This window comes from Schistocerca americana, chromosome 3, assembly GCF_021461395.2.
Source record: "Schistocerca americana isolate TAMUIC-IGC-003095 chromosome 3, iqSchAmer2.1, whole genome shotgun sequence".
Lineage (NCBI taxonomy): Eukaryota > Metazoa > Arthropoda > Insecta > Orthoptera > Acrididae > Schistocerca > Schistocerca americana.
In genome coordinates this window covers 729,530,066-729,550,187 of record NC_060121.1, presented here as the reverse complement: position 1 = coordinate 729,550,187, position 20,122 = coordinate 729,530,066, and the positions used below count along the sequence as shown (strand labels likewise).

Below are 20,122 nucleotides of genomic sequence, written 5' to 3'. Positions count from 1 at the left end.
GTAGGACGCACTTGCGACCTACACTACGTGATCAAAGGCATACGGACACCCCCAAATACATACGTTTTTATATAAGGTGCATTTTGCTATCACATACTGCCAGGTACTCCATTTCAGCGACCTCATTAGTCATTAGAACAGAATGGGGCGCTCCGCTGAACTCACGGACTTCGAACGTGGTCAGGTGATTGGGTGCCACTTGCATCATACGTCTGTACGCGAAATTTCCACACTCCTAAACATCCCTAGATCCACTGTTTCCGATGTGATAGTGAAATGGAAACGTGAAGGGACACGAACAGCACAAAAGCGTACAGGCGATCTCATCTGTTGAGTGACAGAGACCGCCGACGGTTGAAGAGGGTCATAATGTGTAATAGGCAGACACTATCACACACGAATTACAAAGTTCGTCAGGTTCCACTGCAAGTATTGTGACAGTTAGACGGGAGATGAGAAAACTTGGATTTCACGGTCGAGCACTGCACATAAGCCTCGCATCACGCCAGTAAATGCCAAACGACGCCTCGTTTGGTGTAAGAAGCGTAAACATTGCACGATCGAACAGTGGAAAAAATAGTGTGGAGTGACTAATCACGGTACACAATGTAGCGATCCGATGGCATGGTGTGGCTATGGCGAATGCTCGGTGAACGTCATCTGCCAGCGTGTGTAGTGAAAACAGTAAAATTCGGCGGCGGTGGTGTTATGGTGTGGTCGCGTTTTTCATGGAGGGGGCTTGCATCCCCTGTTGTTTTGCGTGGCACTATCAAAGCACAGGTCTACATTGATGTTTTAAGCACCTTCTTGCTTCCCACTGTTGAAAAGCAGTTCGGGGATGGAAACTGCATCTTTCAACACGATCGAGCACCTGTTCATAATGCACGGCCTGTGGTGGAGTGGTTACACGACAATAACATCCCTGTAATGGACTGACCTGCATAGAGTCCTGACCTGCACCCTACAGAACACCTCTGGGATGTTTTGGAACGCCGACTTCGTGCCAGGCCTCACCGACCGACATCGATACCTCTCCTCAGTGCAGCACTCCGTAAAGGAAGGGCTGCCATTCCCCAAGGAACCTTCCAGCAGCTGATTGAACGTATGCCTGCGAGAGTGGAAGCTGTCATCGAGGCTAAGGGTGGGGCAAGACCATATTGAATTATAGCATTATCGATGCAGGGCGCCACGAACTTGTAGTTCATTTTCAGCCAAGTGTCTGGATACTATTCATCACATTCAGCACTGCTCGAATGTTTAGGATCCCTACCAGGTCGGATTGAAGAAAGACATCGAAGCAATTCAGAGGAGGGCTGCAAGATTTGTTAACGGTAGGTTCGAACAATATGTGTTACGGAGACGCATCGGGAACTCCAACGGGAATCCCTGGAGAGAAGGCTACGTTCTTTTCGAGGAACGCTATTGAGAAAATGTAGAGAACCCGCATTTGAAGCTGACTGCCGCCAACATACATTGAGCGTAAGGACCACGAAGATAAGATACGAGAAATTAGGGCTGCTATGGAGGAATACAGGCAGTCGTTTCTCCCTCGTTCTATTTGCGAGTGGAACAGGAAAGGAAATAACAAGTAGTGATACAGGGTACCCTCTGCCAAGCACCGTACGGTGGCTTGCGGAATATCTATGTAGATGTAGATGTTTTGGAGGGTGCCGTGACCTCGAAGCATGGACAGTTAAAAATGGCGTCTCATTATGTCCAGCGATGAACTGAGTTTCTGCACAGCCCGTGATTATCATCGTTGGCGAGTGTTGAGCCAGCCTGTGCAGAGGTCCCATTCTTGCATGGTTTTCGCCATGTGCAACAGCGTTATTCCTGGAGTCATGATGTGGGGAGCCATGGGGTATGACTTCAGGTCACGACTGTCAGTATATCACGTACATCCTGCGTCATCATGTGTCATCTCGCATGAGACAGTATCGCGGTGCCATTTTTCATCTGTACAGTACTCTTCCATCATGACGCGTGTCTCTGTGAACTGTCTGCCTGATATTGAGGCACCTCTGTAGGTGCTGTTACAACGTGCGAAACTACTGTATGAATATCTCCCTCGCATAGTCCACCCATTACACACATCCTTCATTCTTTGCACCCTGCTTCTGTGACAGTAAAATTGACTCACACACATCACATGTGCTTAAATATGTTATGAAAAGTTTTCCCCACAATATTAAATGTTCAAATGTGTGTGAAACCTTATGGGACTTAACTACTAAGGTCATCAGTCCCTAAGCTTACAAACTACTTAACCTGAATTATCCTAAGAACAAACACACACACCCATGCCCGAGGGAGGGCTCGAACCTCCGCCGGGACCAGCCGCACAGTCCATGACTGCAGCGCCTGAGACCGCTCGGCTAGTCCCACGCGGCCCACAATATTACAAAAATGCTAAACCACTGGACCGATTGCAACCAAACTTGGTACACACATCCCTTACTGTCACGCAACAATCACTGTGGGGCTGATACCTACCTACCCTTCGTAGTTCAAGAGATATGGCGTCATAAATAATGAGAAGCATAAAAAATTACCGCATCATGCGTGATGTTTAAATTTATTACTTCTATGCTACTAATTCTATTCGCAATAAATTTGGCAGACAGTATCCACATACGGTGCTAAATTCGCCCACACAGTTATATCATAGTACTACCCATAGTTCAGGAGTATAAGGTTATGAAACGTCCCCTTAGAAAAATTAATGAATTAATGTGCTGATAAACCTCTTACGTTATTTGATTTTCAAACAGCTGAGCAGAACTGAACGTACTCAGACATTTCTCTCTTTACTTATTCTGATCAACACGAAACTGTCACACAATATTTTTAGCACAACGCAATCTGACTCTTAATAATCCCTACAAAAGAATGGCACTGACTAACAATAACCGCCGGCCGCAGTGGCCGAGCGGTTCTAGGCGCTTCAGTCCGGAACCGCGCGACTGCTATCGTCGCAGGTTCGAATCCTGCCTCGGGCATGGATGTGTGTGACGTCCTTAGGTTAGTTAGATTTAAGTAGTTCTAAGTTCTAGGGGACTGATGACCTCAGATGTTAAGTCCCATAGTGCTCAGAGCCATTTGAACCATTTTTTAACAATAACCTATACCTTTCATGAGTCACTTACCTCACAAAAATCTTCGTTACTCGAACTACTGCAATACAGCGAGCGCCAATACAGCCAGCTAAATAAAAGATTCTAGCTACTGAAGGCGCTAACTACGGATAGGCATAGTTAGCAAATGAAAGATTTTGATAGAGAACAAACAATGTATTTACCTTTATATAAGTTCATGACATCCAGTCTTACAAATTTACTGTCTCTGATGGACACACGTCCAGATCATCCGCTCTCAAAACTCTGCCATCTCTCTCCCCGAATCCACCACTGCTGGCGGCTCATCTCCAACTGCCCAACGCTACGGGCTGTTCACAGCCAGCTGCCTAACACTACAATAGCGAATATTCCAACAATGCCAACCAGCCACAGATTGCACACAGCACAGCCAGTGATTTTCATACAGAGCGCTACATGGCATTACCAACATAAAAACCTAAACAGCCTACTTACAAGGTCACAAACACTGATATACATGAAAAAATACAGCATCATTCGTGACGCTTTAATACATTTATCCAGTACTATTAATACACGTCTACAGTCGCGGCAACTTAAGGAAAACCCTGACACCTGGCAGCGCTTTTGGCAGCGTTCAACTGCGAAGCGCAGTTGTTGTAGTCCAAAACAAAAGCCGTCTGTAGAGCTGTCAGGAGGCATTACCAAAGACACGTTTACAGAATAGCATTGTACATACGCGAAGACGTTGCATCCAGAATACAGAAATTTTTTCATAATTTGAATGATGTTTTCACGAATACATGAAAATGAAATGTTTTCGATATTATAGTACCAAAACAGCTCACTTTTTTTGTTTTTGTTTGTAATAGAACAGTGGCAAAATGAATATCCGGGCAATGTCCGGTTTGACAGCTAGTTGTTATTATATTTAGTGGCAGTGGTGAGACACAAAGCACTGGCAGCTAGAATTCTTCCAGTTTCTGCCAGATGGAAGTAAGGAGACCAACAGTTATGTGATTTACAAACAGTGGCCATAAATATAGTGGGCATAGGGGTGCAGCGTGTGGATGAAGCAAGTTCTGCTAAGGAGATGAGTGGTGCAGAAAAAACTTGCTTTGTAGCAAGTGTTTGTCCTCAATGTGGTTCAAATCGAATGGCTCTGAGCACTATGAGACTTAACTGCTGTGGTCATCAGTCCCCTAGAACTTAGAACTACTTAAACCTAACTAACCTAAGGACATCACACATATCCATGCCCGAGGCAGGATTCGAACCTGCGACCGTAGCGGTCACGCGGCTCCAGACTGTAGCGCCTAGAACCGCGCGGCCACTCCGGTCGGCCCTCAATATGGTTAGTTAGCTTTCTTTTCTGAGAAGGAGTTGTTGGTAGCACTCGCCATGCACTGAAAATTGCTTCATCATTCTATAAAAAAAAAGATAGAAGCAAGCTGTACCAGTTGTCACATTGACTCGACAGTTCGTAGCTTAACGAAACAGCTGAAAACACTAAATGTCGGCCGCGCGGAGTAGCCGCCGGAGTCTGGGCGCCCTGTCACGGTCCTTGCGGCTCCCCCCGTTGGAGGGCATGGGTGTGTGTGTGTGTGTGTGTGTGTGTGTGTGTGTGTGAGAGAGAGAGAGAGTGTTGTCAATAGCGTAAGTTATTTTAAGTTAGATTAAGAAGTGTGTAGGCTTAGGGACCGATGACCTCAGAGTTTGGTCCCATAAGACCTTACCACAAATTTCCAATTTTACTAAATGTCGTTTATTATTCGTCACTTAAAAATTAAATTGTTCAAAAAAAATTCTTTCTCAGTTTAAAATTTAGTTAGGCGGTGATGACGGTGGGAGGAGAGGCGGGGTTAATAGCTAATGGTCTCAGAAAGGATGGGAACCACTGGTTTAGGAAATAAAATGGCGGAACGTCTTCACGCGAATCGGACAGTATCCAGATAACTGTCGAGCTCAGCTGAGCTATAATCTGTGTCCCCTATGTTGCCTCGGTCACAGAGCTGCGGTTCGGCGTTTGTCAGCTGTCGGCTTCCCGATAACGGGGAATGAAACCCGACGCATGCGCACCACGACCCTGTTGGCAGTAGCACAGCAGTTGGGCGAGGAACACTGTGTGCCGTGTAGCGTCGCGTCGTGGAGTGGAAGCGGCCGCACGGATCAGACCGGCGAGTTACGTATACACAGGTATGTCGCCACTATTTTTGCCTTAATGTCCACCGCCAACTCTCGTGAGGGCACCCCAGAAGCGCCTTATAGTGTACTGTGGCAGACACCACAGCTACCCAACCAGACATTGGTCACTTTTTGACTAAAATTCTAAGTAACCGTGTGTTTGACGCTTACGATGCTTTGAAGTACAATTTTGTAAGAACTGTATCTCTTCAGTGCGTACTATTCGCGACAGAGGGATATGACGGGGGAAAGTAGAATTCACGAATATAAATAGTTCTACTCTCTGTTGGGTTTCCCGCTTTGACGAAGAGGTATATCTAGCACTGAACTCCTAGTCCGTGTAGTGTCCCAACTAATTTTGTGATTGCATGGCATATTTTGTGTTTATTATCACACATTCTGATGATCGCGTCGCCACCCTCGGGTCTACACCCGTCAGCGTTTACTGTTGTTCATGTGGAATTGTACGAAAATTTTCGATGTGTTTGCGAATCGTATAACTGAAGCGGGACATGGATACCAGCCTGGTACTCACGTATTCGGTTGTGGGAAAACGACTAAAGGCCACATCCAGTCTGGCCAGCACACCGACCGCCGTCGTTCATCCGCCGGTCGGATCGGATCCGGGGCCGGCGCGCTTCCCCGAATCTTGGAAGTGGCGTGCTAACGTGTGCTGCCATCTGGACAGCACATCCCTTTCTCGGGTTATCTTCACGAAATACGCTCTAGAGTTCATATCAGAGTTTGCAGGGACGTATTCAAGGCTGAAAACCAACTCTCACATTGGAGCTTGTAAACTGTAATGTAACTCCGTCTTCAGGCCACGAGTGGCCTACCGGGACCATCCGACCGCCGTGTCATCCTCAATGGAGGATGCGTATAGGAGGGGCGAGGGGTCAGCACACCGCTCTCCCAGTCGTTATGGTGGTTTTCTTTGATCGGAGCGCTACTGTTATGTCGTGTAGCTCCTCAATTGGCATCACGAGGCTGAGTGCATCCCGAAAAATGACAACAGCGCATGGCGGCCTGGTTGGTCACCCATTCAAGTGCCGACCACGCCCGACAGCGCTTAACTTCGGTGATCTCACGGGAACCGGTGTAGCCACTGAGGCAAGGCCGTTGCCAACTGTAATGTAAGATATGGCAAAAATTTTTGAACAGGATACCATAACGCTTTCCATTGCGTTCAATAGTAAAGGTATAATAATTGTACCTCATTAAAGTTATACCAGATTTTTTGAGCCTACCAAAAAATTCTCTCTGCGTTGCGGACTGAGTTATCTTTCCTTTCAATTTTATATCCTTTTATAATCTTTCCTGGGGACCAAAATAAGGTGGAAAAAGTTGTAGTAAATACTTCGAAATGAGAAATGTATCATCAGTTTCTAACACAAGGAATGAATTAGGAATGGACTCATTTCACCCACCAATTCTAAGAGCGAATGCTGAGGTACAAAACAAGACCAATTAAATTCAAACGGTCGATCATCGCTGAGCAACGATAAAAAATTTATGATCCTGGGAAAGCTCCAACACAAGCCGCCACTGCAGCGTACTGTTTTATTGCTTTAGACGAACCCAGCCGGTTTCTCACGAATTCTTATGGCTCGAGCGCTTATCAGCGCCGATAACTCGATTCATTCTGTGTGGCCGAGATACCCACGTTATCGTTAAATGTATGGAGATGAAAGATTGCTTAGTAACCGGGCAAAATTTGATGAAGTGCTTTCACCTCAGAAGCTGCATTAAATTGATGTCTCAAGCGCTGCGACGAGTGCTCGGACTGAATATGTCACCTTCTGATACCGAGGGAGGCCTCACAAAAGCTTTAAGGGGACCACACCGTGCTTCAGGTCGAAAAAAATCGATTTTATATTTTCATCATATTTCGATAGATTAAGGTTTTATTTAAGTGCTCTGAAAGGGATTTTGCTGAAAAAAAATTTTTCGAGCATTTAAAGAGCATTTTCCTACCACGTGTGTTTATGTGCCATGCCCACTTTTCTGCATATATTTTAGATCTATATATCCCCTACATTGCACGTTAGGGATTTTTTTTTTACTCCCGAGTGTGTTGGCTATTCTTGGAATGCAACGGTCGGTATTCTTTTGTTTCTGCTGTTTGTAAACAACACGCTTTCAAACACGCGGTTAGTTTTGTTCAAGTGTGTTTGCGAGTAGTTGTTATACTTACGTTTGCAGTGCTTGTTTACAAATGTACTGACCTCTTTCACAGCTATTTATATAGAAGCTCCTGCAAGTAAGCCTATACCTAACGTCCTCTACTGATGATAGGCCATGTCAGGATTGTGTCCATCAGGAGAGAATTCGTGGTGCAAATACAATAGGGCTCAGGCAACTGGAACATCTTAATCTCACCAGCATTCTCTTCTTGCTGTTGTTATTACAGCAATTAAACATATTTTCAGAGACTTAGCTCATCCTGACCTTCTAAGGAAATGTCTGCATGGGCAGAAACAGAACCCAAATGAATGTTTCAACAGCATAATTTGGAACCGCCTTCCTAAAACAGCATTTGTAGGCATGCATACAATGAAACTAGGAGTTCATGGTGCTGTTATTACATTCAATTGTGGTAATATTGGAAAGTATTGGGTACTAAAAAAGCTGGGAATTAATCCTGGTGAAAATATGATCACTGGGCTGCAACATTGTGATAAAATGAGGATAGCCAATGCAGATAGGTCTGCAGCAAATATGGCCAAGAAAGCAAGACAAACATCCAGGAAGGTGAAAAAGAAGCTGGAAAACCTGCTAGAGGCCAAAGAAGGGCCATTATACGTAGCAGGACAGTTTTAATTAACTGTAAGTAACAAATTTCAAAAGTTTTTTCTTTAGAGTCAATTTCCCGCAAACTAAAATTTTCAGTACATATGCCCCATTACATCAGAAACTATCATAGATAAATGAATGAAATTTTCAGAGACTCTGCATAACATAAAAAGCCACCTCTGGTACTACATTCATAAATATTCCCCCATTAGGAAGTTCACAAAAAATATTTTCTGCAGAAAAACTTAATATTTTTTGTTAATAAATTTAAAAAATTATTTCTTAAAAACTATAAAATGGATAAAGTCGGTTTTAGTACAGTTGACTCTATTAGCATCATGTAACATACAGCAAAAATATTTAGGTTCTGCATCAAATAGTTTTCTTCAGAAAAGGGTGAAATACTTGCCTAAATTAACATGGGTTAGATAGGCAGGGTGGTGGTCCTCTTAAGAACTACCGAACCGCAGACCAGGCGCGGCTATATGAGAAGGTCCACTGAGAGAATCTGGACTGTTATTTCAGTGGGGGTCCGGGTACTATTAGCCTCGTACTGCCGTGTTCGTGCCACTGTTTGTTTTCCGGCAGAATATTGTTTTTCACTCTGTGCCATTAACAATCGTTAAAAGGTAAAGAGACAGTGTGATGCCACACCTGCCGATTTCATTGTAGACGTTACACAAGTCGGTAGATGTCTCATCAGATATTCCATTCCCACCCTGAATGATATACCACGATACATCAGTGGCATTCGCTGAAAACAACCACAGTTGTGCGAAAGGACAACGATAAAATGAAAAATATCTATGGTGAAATCGACGATGAAATAAAATAGCCTTCTTCGGAGTTCTCAAAGCTTGATGTTACCCGGAGATTACAAAGCGTGTTGTTTCGGGATACCCGTCTTACTTTACTACGAGGTGGCAAAAGTCGCCTTCCATGTGTTGAGGACAGAGATGCCTTTCTCGGTACTGATACATTGCCACTAGACCTAGCAACCTGCTACTTTGGTCGAGACACGGGAGTCGTATTCAGGAAACAATATCATACGCACTGCAATGGCTTATAACTTATGTAATTCTAAGTAATTAATTCAAAACAGTATCCTATGCACTGTTGAAATATAGGGTGTTTTAAAAAGAATATACGTATTTCCAAAGCATATACCTATTAAACTATGAATCTTGGGGCACATACATACGAATCTCTCAAGTTGAGATTACAGGTCTTCAATATGTCCTCCACCAGCGACACGAACAATATCACATCGATACTCGAATTCCTCCCATACTCGGATAAGCATGTCCATCGTCACTGATGCTATGAGAGTACGGATCGGATTTTTCAAATGGTTCAAATATCTCTGAGCGCTATGTGACTTAACATCTGAGGTCATCAGTCCCCTAGAACTTAGAACTACTTAAACCTAACTAACCTATGAATATCACACACATCCATGCCCGAGGCAGGATTCGAACCTGCGACCGTAGCAGTCGCGCGATTCCACACTGAAGCGCCTAGAACCGCTCGGCCACCGCGGCAGGCTCGGATTTTTCAACTCTTCTAGGTTCTGTGGTAGTGTTGATGCATAAACGTTGTCCTTAATGAAATCCCAAAGCAAGAAGTCACAGGACTTCATATCCGGTGACAGTGAAGGCCAGATGAGAAGAGCTAATACGCCGGCTGTTTGCTCGGTTAGGTTTCATTCAGATGTTCACACACTCGGCGACTCCAGCGACCCGTTCAGCCTCGGAAACAACCAATTTCGTAACATAGCAAGACGCTGCTGACTGTTAGCCTATTTCCATCAAAGAAGAAAGGGCCACAAACAGGTGAGTGGGATATCGCACCCAACTCATTGACTTTGGTGAATCTCGTACATATTCAGTGTGTGCATGTTCGTTCTGTAGGTCTCAAATTTTAACATTGTGTTTGTTTATTTTCCCACTAAGGTGGAAAGTCGCTTCATCGCTGAACACATTGCGTTGTTAAAAAGGGTTGTCATTGTCAGTAACATTCTGAAGCTCGTCATAAAATGCCACACGTTTGTGTTTGTCGTCAAGACGTAGAGTCTGTAACAGCTGTACCTTGTACGGCTTCATAACCAACCGACGCCTCAAAACACGACTGTTGTTGTACGCAGTTGTAACTCCCGACTGCCACGACGAGTTGATTTTGTAGGAGTGCGTTGGAAAGAGATTTGAATTCTTGCGATATTATCGTCGGAAGCAAGAGGACGGCCAGCACTCTTTCCTTTAAATACACATCCCGTGTCTACAAACTGTCCATCCATTCGGAGGATCAGTTTGGTACCTCAACCTGAAGATCTTTGTACTCTATTCGCGGCATTATATTTCGAAATCTCGAGAATACAAAATTATTTCTCATGCGGAGCAGTCATTTTGCAGCATATGGCGGTAATCAACCAAACAGAAGACAACCGCCATCTAGCGGCAGTCAATATAAACTAGACAACATATTCGTTACTCTAATAACCGAGCCGCATCGCAGCTATCGGCAGTTTTGACAACATAATACTTTTCAATACGTATATTCCTTTTGAAACACCTTGTGCTTTACCAGAATGGCAAAGGGCTTCAGTGACGCCGAAAAGTATGTTCCTACCATTTGTATGAGGGAAATGGAGTATAGCATGGAGGTGGTTTGCAATACAGCACGAGAATCAAAAGTAGTGGTCTAAGACATGTTTCACTTGAACCTGACATACAAGGACCATCTCGCATTTTTATCAGAATTTTGATCACAGACAGTATCTAAGTTCTGAAAGGAATCAATCACGATTCCCTATCTAAAATCAGAAAAGTATCGTACCAACTAATTATCACAGCGTTGCACTCATTAGTTACCTGAGAAGACCTGAGATGGGATGATCAGTGACCAAGAAGCCAAAACGCTTCTGTGTCGCCCGCAGTGTGGTTTCGGTAGGTTCACCCCATCGTCCATAACCTGACTCCCCAGAAACCAGAAAGCCGGTTTGCGCATGCAGTCAGATTTCCCAAGGAAAAGATCTCGCGCTACAATTCTGAAGAAAATTTTGCGTTTATATTTGGCAGTTCGCTCTTCGACCAGCGTTCTCACATAAACGCTGTTCTCATTGTAGTTCTCTGTTATCGTTTTTGCAATAGCTGTCGTTACAAATTTGTTATTATGCATTTATTCATTTGCTGTTTTCTTTTAATCTGCACCTAGATTCTAAAACAAATACTATGTTGCACGCAAAACTGTATCCACAAAAAGTTTTAAAGGTAGAAGTATATTCCAGCATTATGCTATTTTACGAAGAAAAATAAAAAAGAGGAGGAGATAGGGTGAATCGAGAGAGAGGTAAAAAGAGAAGAGGAGTAATTGCTTGTAATTATCAATATAGCTCCATAGTCATGAAACTTGTTCTCTGCAGGGTCGATTTTGCGACATCTTGCCCATTATCTAATCTTGCTACCACAGCTCGACAGCCGCAGCTGACGTCAGGTAGAATTGCGAGTGGATGCCACAGATTGAAATTGTGCGTTTAGTGTTTCAATTTTAATAGTGCACGTCATATTTTTAATAAATACAAAAATTAGACTCTTAGTTTTAAAAAAATCGCTAAACTAAGCTGGTCTCATCTTCATGGTAAACTCACTCAGAACTTGAAGGATATCTGTAGGCCCTGAAAGCTTAAGTGCTTGACCGATTTGTTGATTTACGTGGTCTTTATTGATGACTGGACTACAGCTGTACTATATATAGTTTTCCATGATCATTATGTCGACAGTGAAGGCATTAGATTGGCCCCAAGGGGCTTTACGTCAGGCACTACAGCAGCCTCCGTGCAGAGACCGAGAAGCCAGACCCGCCGCTCTGTAGATTCTCGTTGTTTGACATGCGTATTATTTTCGGTCGATCCTGGTGTCCCAGAGTTAGGTCTGGTACCTCGAGCATCAGAAGATCGTATGTTGCTAAATTACAAAAGACTACATGGAGTTTCTGGCGTCCGAGTAAAGGATCTGGAGGTTTCAACTGAGTGTTAGAGTAAATATCCAAGTTGATAACTAACGAAGCGCACTCTATTTTTAAACCTAGATGTTTCATGTTTTCTGCAATTTTCAACGAGCATTTTGACTTTGTAATTATTTACGCTGGTGGGTCCGAGCAAAGTAACGCAGTAAACTGCTCAACAAAATGGTTCAAATGGCTCTGAGCACTATGTGGTCACCAGTCCCCTAGAACTTAGAACTACTTAAACCTAACTAACCTAAGGACATCACACACATCCATGCCCGAGGCAGGATTCGAACCTGCGACCGTAGCAGTCGCGCGGTTCCGGACTGAGCGCCTGAACCGCTAGACCATCGCGGCCGGCAAACTGCTCAACAGTTTTCCTTGATACTGATCTTTGGATTAGCTTTTCAGACGAATTTACAGTCTTGACCGTAGATCTCTTGCGATCCTAGATGCGTTGATGCTAATGTGGTCAATGGAAGAATTTTCTCTGAATTCCTATGCACACTTGAGGCAATTCAGCAAACGTATATTCTCCACAATTTCAACTTTTGGATACAAGACACTCTAAACGCATTATAACGCCAGAAAAGGAAGTGTTGTTCTGTGGAGCCTTGAGGTGCAATTAGAGGCCAGATAAATGAGGGAAAGACACTGCATCAAGGGACGATCGGTCGCAAACGAACACATTGTACTGTTATGCACCGCTATCATGAGTCAGTTAGAGAACATGTGTTTGTACGTCAAAAAAAATAGAAAGTCGACTGTGTTTTAGGCAAATATAGAAAGTGATTGGAACGGTTTTTAATGTACGTTCGGAGTGTATGCCCTGTCTTTTATTTTCGGTAGTGGCAAACCATTCACACATTTTAGTCATTTCTTGCCTTTTAACGTTAGCTTTATATCGATTTGCGTTGCTATTGTTATTTCTTTCTTTCTTTAACATATTTCATTACATTTTAACATTATATGTTCGTAGCTTAACTTAAAATGTTATCTGTAAAATTTTAGAGCAAACACTGTTTTAATGGATCCTTTGTCTTCCGGGCAATAATACATCAAGACATTTACAAATGAATGTTAAAATTATGGGTACGTGCAGTATCCTTTTGAGACATAATCTAGTAATATCCCAGTGATTTTATGAATTATGGTGTATCCAGTTTCTTCAAAATGTGTCACGAGCGGAATTCATTTTGCCCTGTCGATAACAGTTCATTTGCTCACCGTAGAAGCCTGAATACATTTGTGTTGACAGCGAGGATATCTGCTCTTCCGCCTCGATGCACGCTTGGGCGCGAGTGTCTTGAACACCCGACACGTAATAGGCCGCAGATATCAGTCTTCTGGCAGTGAGCCAGTTTCAGTGGGCGTGGCTATCAGGAACGGACACGTAGCTTGTCGCAACAGCAGCTGTTCTTGCAGCTCTCTGACACACAGCGCATTCGTCTCATCCGTCACGCCAGCGCTCAGTTCCATCGAACATCCTGTCTGCGTGGATGTTATTACAGGCGGGACGCTAGTTTCAGCATCGGAGGGAACCACTGGTGCCTTCTTCGAGATAAGCGCACGGCATTCCATCGGAATGACTAAGAGATAAATCACAGTAAACACGCACGAGTTTGGCCGAACTGGAATCCTCGACCCAGTCGCACGTAACAGTACGCTTCTGATTTAGTGTGCCCTACGCACTTGGTAGCGATTCCTATTAGTAATGAGCTGGTAAAAGTCGTTGGCAGCCTTCCAAAACTTATGTTTCATGACGTTTCTCCAAAATCATTTCAACAAAATGTTGGGATATTTCCGTCGTGGCGGTTTATAAGCTCTAACCTTTCTCTCTTTATGGCTTTCTTTGGTCATCCGGCACGTTCCCTGACTCGTGGAGGGAGGCGATTTTGATTCCCCTCCTCAAACCGGGGAAGGACCGAATGCATCCCAGTAGTTATCGGAGTATTGCTTTGACGAGCTGTGTCGGGAAGACATTGGAACGCATGGTCAACCGTCGCCTGGTTTGGCTGCTCGAGACCAGGCAGCTCCTTAGCCACTCTCAGTGTGGCTTTCGGAGATGTCGTTCAACTATAGACAACTTGACCCTGCTTGAGGCGGCCATCCAGCAGGCCTTCCTACGTAACCAGCATTGTCTACGTGTATTCTTTGACATTAATAAGGTGTATGACACTACTTGGCGCCGCCTTATCCTCAATAAACTCCATCAGTGGGGCTTCCGTGGCCATCTCCCCATCTTCATTCGGTCCTTTCTTTCCCGCCGCCTCTTTCGATATCGGGTTGGTAATGTGCTATCTGATTTGTACGTGCAGGAGAATGGTGTTCCTCAGGGAAGCGTTTTAAGTGTCGCCCTATTTGCCATCGCCATTAACAGTGTCACGTCCACTATCCGGAGTCCTGCCCAGTGCGCCTTGTTTGTGGACGATTTTGCTGTTTTCTGTTCTTCCTCCAGTCTTGTCACTGCTAGTCGGCAGCTGCAGCTTACGATAAAACGATTAGAGGCATGGACTGCGAAGACGGGTTTTACCTTTTCTGCATACAAATGTGTGTGTGTCCATTTTAATCGTTCTCGACGTGCTTTTACCTCCCCTGAATTGCGTCTGAGGGACACCATTCTTCCTTTTAGAGACACTGTGAGGTTCCTGGGCCTCACTTTTGATTCCAAGTTGTCGTGGTTGCCGCACCTTAAAGACCTCAAGGTGCGGGCCCTGAAGGCGCTGAATATTTTGAGTGTCTGAGCCATCGGTCCTGGGGAGCAGATCGGGCGCGTCTGCTGCAGTTTTATAGGGCTTTCGTCCGGTCGCGTCTTGACTATGGATGCACTGTGTATGGGTCAGCGAGGCCTTCGTATCTGAAGATTCTTGACGCAGTACACCATGAGGGTATCAGGCTGGCCACTGGTGCCTTCCGTACCAGTCCCATCCCCAGCCTGTGTGCTGAGGCAGGGGAACCGCCGCTCGCCATCCGGCGGAAACTCCTCATGATGCGATGGGTGTGTCAATTCCTTGCCTGTCCTACCTCCCCTGCATACCTAACTGTTGCCCGACCGCCTATGGAACGTCTCTTTTCCAGTCGTCCAAGGGCAACGAGACCATTTGGGATTCGTGCCAAGCATTTGCTTGAGTCCGTTGGTGTGGAGCGTTTGGCACCCCAACTCCAGGGTTTTACCCGCCTGCCTCCCTGGTTGCTCCAGAGGCCCAGCGTCCTTTTAGACTTGTCAGAGTACCGGAGGAGATGCACTCATGCGTTTGTTTTTACCTCCTTATTTTACGATATTTTAAACCAGCATGCCGACCATGTACCAGTATTTACGGATGGCTCTAAACAGGGGGACTCTGTCAGTTGTGCTGTTGCTGCAAGGTTCGCAGGAGAGCTTCTGTAAAGTTTGGAAGGTAGGAGACGAGGAACTGGCAGAAGTAAAGCTGTGAGTACCGGCCGTGAGTCGTGCTTCGGTAGCTCAGTTGGTAGAGCCCTTGCCCGCGAAAGGCAAAGGTCCCGAGTTCGAGTCTCGGTCGGGCAAACAGTTTTAATCTGCCAGGAAGATTCATAATCTTGGTAATTTGCGCGCCATCATTTACACTGCCTTAAGATCTGTCAATAACTGTATTAGATATTAGAAACCAAATTTTTGTTGCCCTGGACGCTTTTAGAATGGTAACCTGGAACTCGGACTGTGCCCCGCATCAGCCGTTTACTGATACACTGGTGAGCCAAAACTTTATGACATCCTAGTTAAAAGCGTTTTGGTCCACTTCTGGAACGCAGTTCAGCAATGATTCTGCGTGCCGTGGATTCGACGAGTACTTGACAGGTTTCCAGAGGTGTGTGGCAGCAGATGCCAACGCACAGGTCACACACCTTCCGTAATTTACGGGCGGTTTCTTTGTGGGCGCGAAGCTGGCGCCCGATAGCGTCGCAGTTGGGTTTCATTGGATTCAGATAAGCCGAATTTTATGGCCAAAACATCAGCATGAGTGCACTATCATGCTCCTCAAACCGTTGCAGGACGATTTTGGCCTTGTGATACGGACAGTCAGCTTTCCAGAAAAGATATGTGCACACGCCGGCAACTGAATCCGACGTGGAAATGACAGACTTTTTCCCTACTCCGCTCTTAGTGTACTCGGTATAAGATTTGGTAGCGATAAAGGGTTACGACTGACTGAGTCACATAATTTGATATTTCACACTTTCTTGTGGTAGCGATAAAGGGTTACGACTGACTGAGTCACGTAATTTGATATTTCACACAGCTGAGTAAACACCTGCACCTGCAGGGCATCACAGAGAAAAATTATCACATCGCTTCCACACAGCTGCGAAGCAAGATTAGACTAACAGTACAGCATGCGCAGAAGCATTTAGGTGTTAATAACCCTGGCTTCGGTGTGGGGAGGCGGAGGAGTGAAGTGGACTGCGGTAGTCGTCGTGGGGTTGTGGACCACTGCGGCTGCGGCGGGGACGGAGCCTCTCCGTCGTTTCTAGGCCCCCGGTTAACATACAATACAATACAATAGGTGTTAATTTTTCTGTAACTGACTGGAGCCGGAAGAAGCGCTAATAAGTGATACTATGAGAAGCACCCCCTGCTGTGTACTTACCGTGGTTTGCAGAGGATGTAGATGTACATGTTTGTGAAACTCTCTGAGTGACTTCAAATCGTCTCTGACGAACTTTACAAGACCTAAAGAAGTGAAAGCCAAGGCTGCGAATCTGAATTAGTAGCTAGAGCATTGTTTTCCAACCCGCGGCTAGCGGGCGGCGTTCGGCCCATAGCAATTATCAATGCAGCCCAAGAAATGAGCGTGTATTACGCAAACCTCCTCGTTCTTATTATCCAACCAATCCGTCAGAAGCACTGGTCTGTTATCTTACGGCTCTTTAGTTGCAACTGCGAAATCAGAGACTTAGAGACGCATAATGTAACCAATTTCTGTAAATACAAGGAAATTCTATGGTACTTCTGTAGAACTCAGGTTGTTGTTGTTGTTGTTGCTGTTGTTGTTGTTGTCTTCAGTCCTGAGACTGGTTTGATGCAGCTCTCCATGCTTCTCTATCATGTGCAAGCTTCTTCATCTCCAAGTACTTACTGCAACCTACATCCTTCTGAATCTGCTTAGTGTATTCATCTCTTGGTCTCCCTCTACGATTTTTACCCTCCACGCTGCCCTCCAATGCTAAATTTGTGATCCCTTGATGCCTCAGAACATGTCCTACCAACCGGTCCCTTCTTCTTGTCAAGTTGTGCCACAAACCCCTATTCTCCCCAATTCTATTCAATACCTCCTCATTAGTTATGTGATCTACCCATCTAATCTTCAGCATTCTTCTGTAGCACCACATTTCGTAAGTTTCTATTCTCTTCTTGTCCAAACTATTTATCGTCCATGTTTCACTTCCATACATGGCTACACTCTATACAAATACTTTCAGAAACGACTTCCTGACACTTAAATCTATACTCGATGTTAACAAATTTCTCTTCTTCAGAAACGATTTCCTTGCCATTGCCAGTCTACATTTTATATCCTCTCTACTTCGACCATCATCAGTTATTTTGCTCCCCAAATAGCAAAACTCCTTTACTACTTTAAGTGTCTCATTTCCTAATCTAATTCCCTCAGCATCACCCGACTTAATTCGACTACATTCCATTATCCTCGTTTTGCTTTTGTTGATGTTCATCTTATATCCTCCTTTCAAGATGCTGTCCATTCCGTTCATCTGCTCTTCCAAGTCCTTTGCTGTCTCTGACAGAATTACAATGTCATCGGCGAACCTCAACGTTTTTATTTCTTCTCCAAGGACTTTAATACCTACTCCGAATTTTTCTTTTGTTTCCTTTACTGCTTGCTCAATATACAGATTGAATAACATCAGGGACAGGCTACAGCCCTGTCTCACTCCCTTCCCAACCGCTGCTTCCCTTTCATGCCCCTCGACTCTTATAACTGCCATCTGGTTCCTGTACAAATTGTAAATAGCATTTTGCTCCCTGTATTTTACCCCTGCCACCTTTAGAATTTGAAAGAGAGTATTCCAGTCAACATTGTCAAAAGCTTTCTCTAAGTCTACAAATGCTAGAAATGTAGGTTTACCTTTCCTTAATCTATTTTCTAAGATAATTCGCAGGGTCAGTATTGCCTCACGTGTTCTGCGGAATCCAAACTGATCTTCGCCGAGGTCGGCTTCTACCAGTTTTTCCATTCGTCTGTAGAGAATTCGCGTTAGTATTTTGCAGCTGTGACTTATTAAACTGATAGTTCGGTAATTTTCACATCTGTCAACACCTGCTTTCTTTGAGATTGGAATTATTATATTCTTCTTGAAGTCTGAGGGTATTTCGCTTGTCTCATACATCTTGCTCACCAGATGGTAGAGTTTTGTCAGGACTGGCTCTCCCAAGGCCGTCAGTAGTTCCAATGGAATGTTGTCCACTCCCGGGGCCTTGTTTCGACTCAGGTCTTTCAGTGCTCTGTCAAACTCTTCACGCAGTATCGTATCTCCCATTTCATCTTCATCTAGATCCTCTTCCATTTCCATAATATTGTCCTCAAGTACATCGCCCTAGTATAGACCCTCTATATACTCCTTCCACCTTTCTGCTTTCCCCTCTTTGCTTAGAACTGGGTTTCCATCTGAGCTCTTGATATTCATAGAAGTGGCTCTCTTTTCTCCAAAGGTCTCTTTAATTTTCCTGTAGGCAGTATCTATCTTACCCCTAGTGAGATAAGTCTCTACATCCTTACATTTGTCCTCTAGCGATCCCTGCTTAGCCATTCTGCACTTCTTGTCGATCTCACTTCTGAGACGTTTGTATTCCTTTTTGCCTGCTTCGTTTACTGAGTTTTTATATTTTCTCCTTTCATCGATTAAATTCAATATTTCTTCTGTTACCCAAGGATTTCTACTAGCCCTCGTCTTTTTACCTACTTGATCCTCTGCTACCTTCACTATTTCATCCCTCGAAGCTACCCATTCTTCTTCTACCGTATTTCTTTCTCCCATTCCTGTCAATTGTTCCCTTACGCTCACCCTCAAACTCTCTAGAACCACTGGTTCTTTCACTTTATCCAGGTCCCATGTCCTTAAATTCCCACCTTTTTGCAGTTTCTTCAGTTTTAATCTACAGTTCATAACCAATAGATTGTGGTCAAAGTCCACATCTACCCCTGGAAATGTCTTACAATTTAAAACTTGGTTCCTAAATCACTGTCTTACCATTATACAATCTATCTGATACCTTCTAGTACTCAGGTAAGGAACCTTTTTCATCGTAGTTCTGATCACTACAAGTCGGTAGACATTGGTAGTCTTCACGTGTATTGCAATTACTGCCAATGTTTGGTATGTAACAGGACCGTAAATGTGTTACAACAGGTTTAATGTGATATATCGTTTTCGTTGCTACAAAAAGGGGCACATTAGAACATGATCGTCTCTATACTGGGGTTTCACGATATATTTTTACTTTCTTGCGAAATTTCTAACAAAGGAGATGATCGGTACAAATCAAAATGTGTCGTGACGGCAGGAGCTGCTTCCCTTGCCATTTGCCGCCCTGCAGCTGTCATCATGCCCATTCCTTTAATAACCCACCCATAGTGGAGACAATTCTTTATAAAGTGGTCGGTACCTGTCGGAAATCTGACGCGAATTTATTAAAGAATGCTTAGACAGAGTGGAAGATAGAGTTCCCCTGACGAGAAAGGAGATATTTTTCAAATTTGGTTATCTCATCAAACTTGTCAGGAGAACTGATGAACTTGAGAAATCTATTGAAAAAAATATGAAAAGTAAAACTTGAAGTTTCAGATTTTATTCAGAAGCAATTTGATGCTACTGATACGGCCCAATTTGCATGTTTATTAGAGTTATTAACGACTAATATTGTGTTTATGAAGAAATAGCTTTATTAATACCATTAGAAAGACATGACAACACTAATAGATTTATATGAAGAGGTGGAGATAAAGCGATTTTCTTTGTCTCTTGCCAATTTATCTGCCGTAGTTACGGATTGTGCCCCAGCTATGATAGCT

The 20,122-nt window shown here is 44.2% G+C and overlaps 1 protein-coding gene, 1 non-coding gene and 1 pseudogene across 2 annotated transcripts in view; 2 read left to right on the top strand and 1 right to left on the bottom strand.

Moving 5' to 3' along the window:
- Window positions 1-5,208: 5,208 nt before the first annotated feature.
- LOC124605692 (nuclear hormone receptor HR96) overlaps window positions 5,209-20,122 on the top strand; it is a 91,171-nt gene continuing 76,257 nt past the window's right edge. The window contains exon 1 of the mRNA XM_047137550.1: window positions 5,209-5,291. The gene's annotated coding sequence lies outside the window, so the exon portion shown is untranslated. The remainder of the gene's footprint in view (window positions 5,292-20,122) is intronic.
- Window positions 6,286-6,403, bottom strand: LOC124607624 (annotated as a pseudogene).
- On the top strand, window positions 15,526-15,600 carry Trnas-cga. The gene has a single exon. It is a non-coding gene; the product is annotated as a tRNA-Ser (tRNA).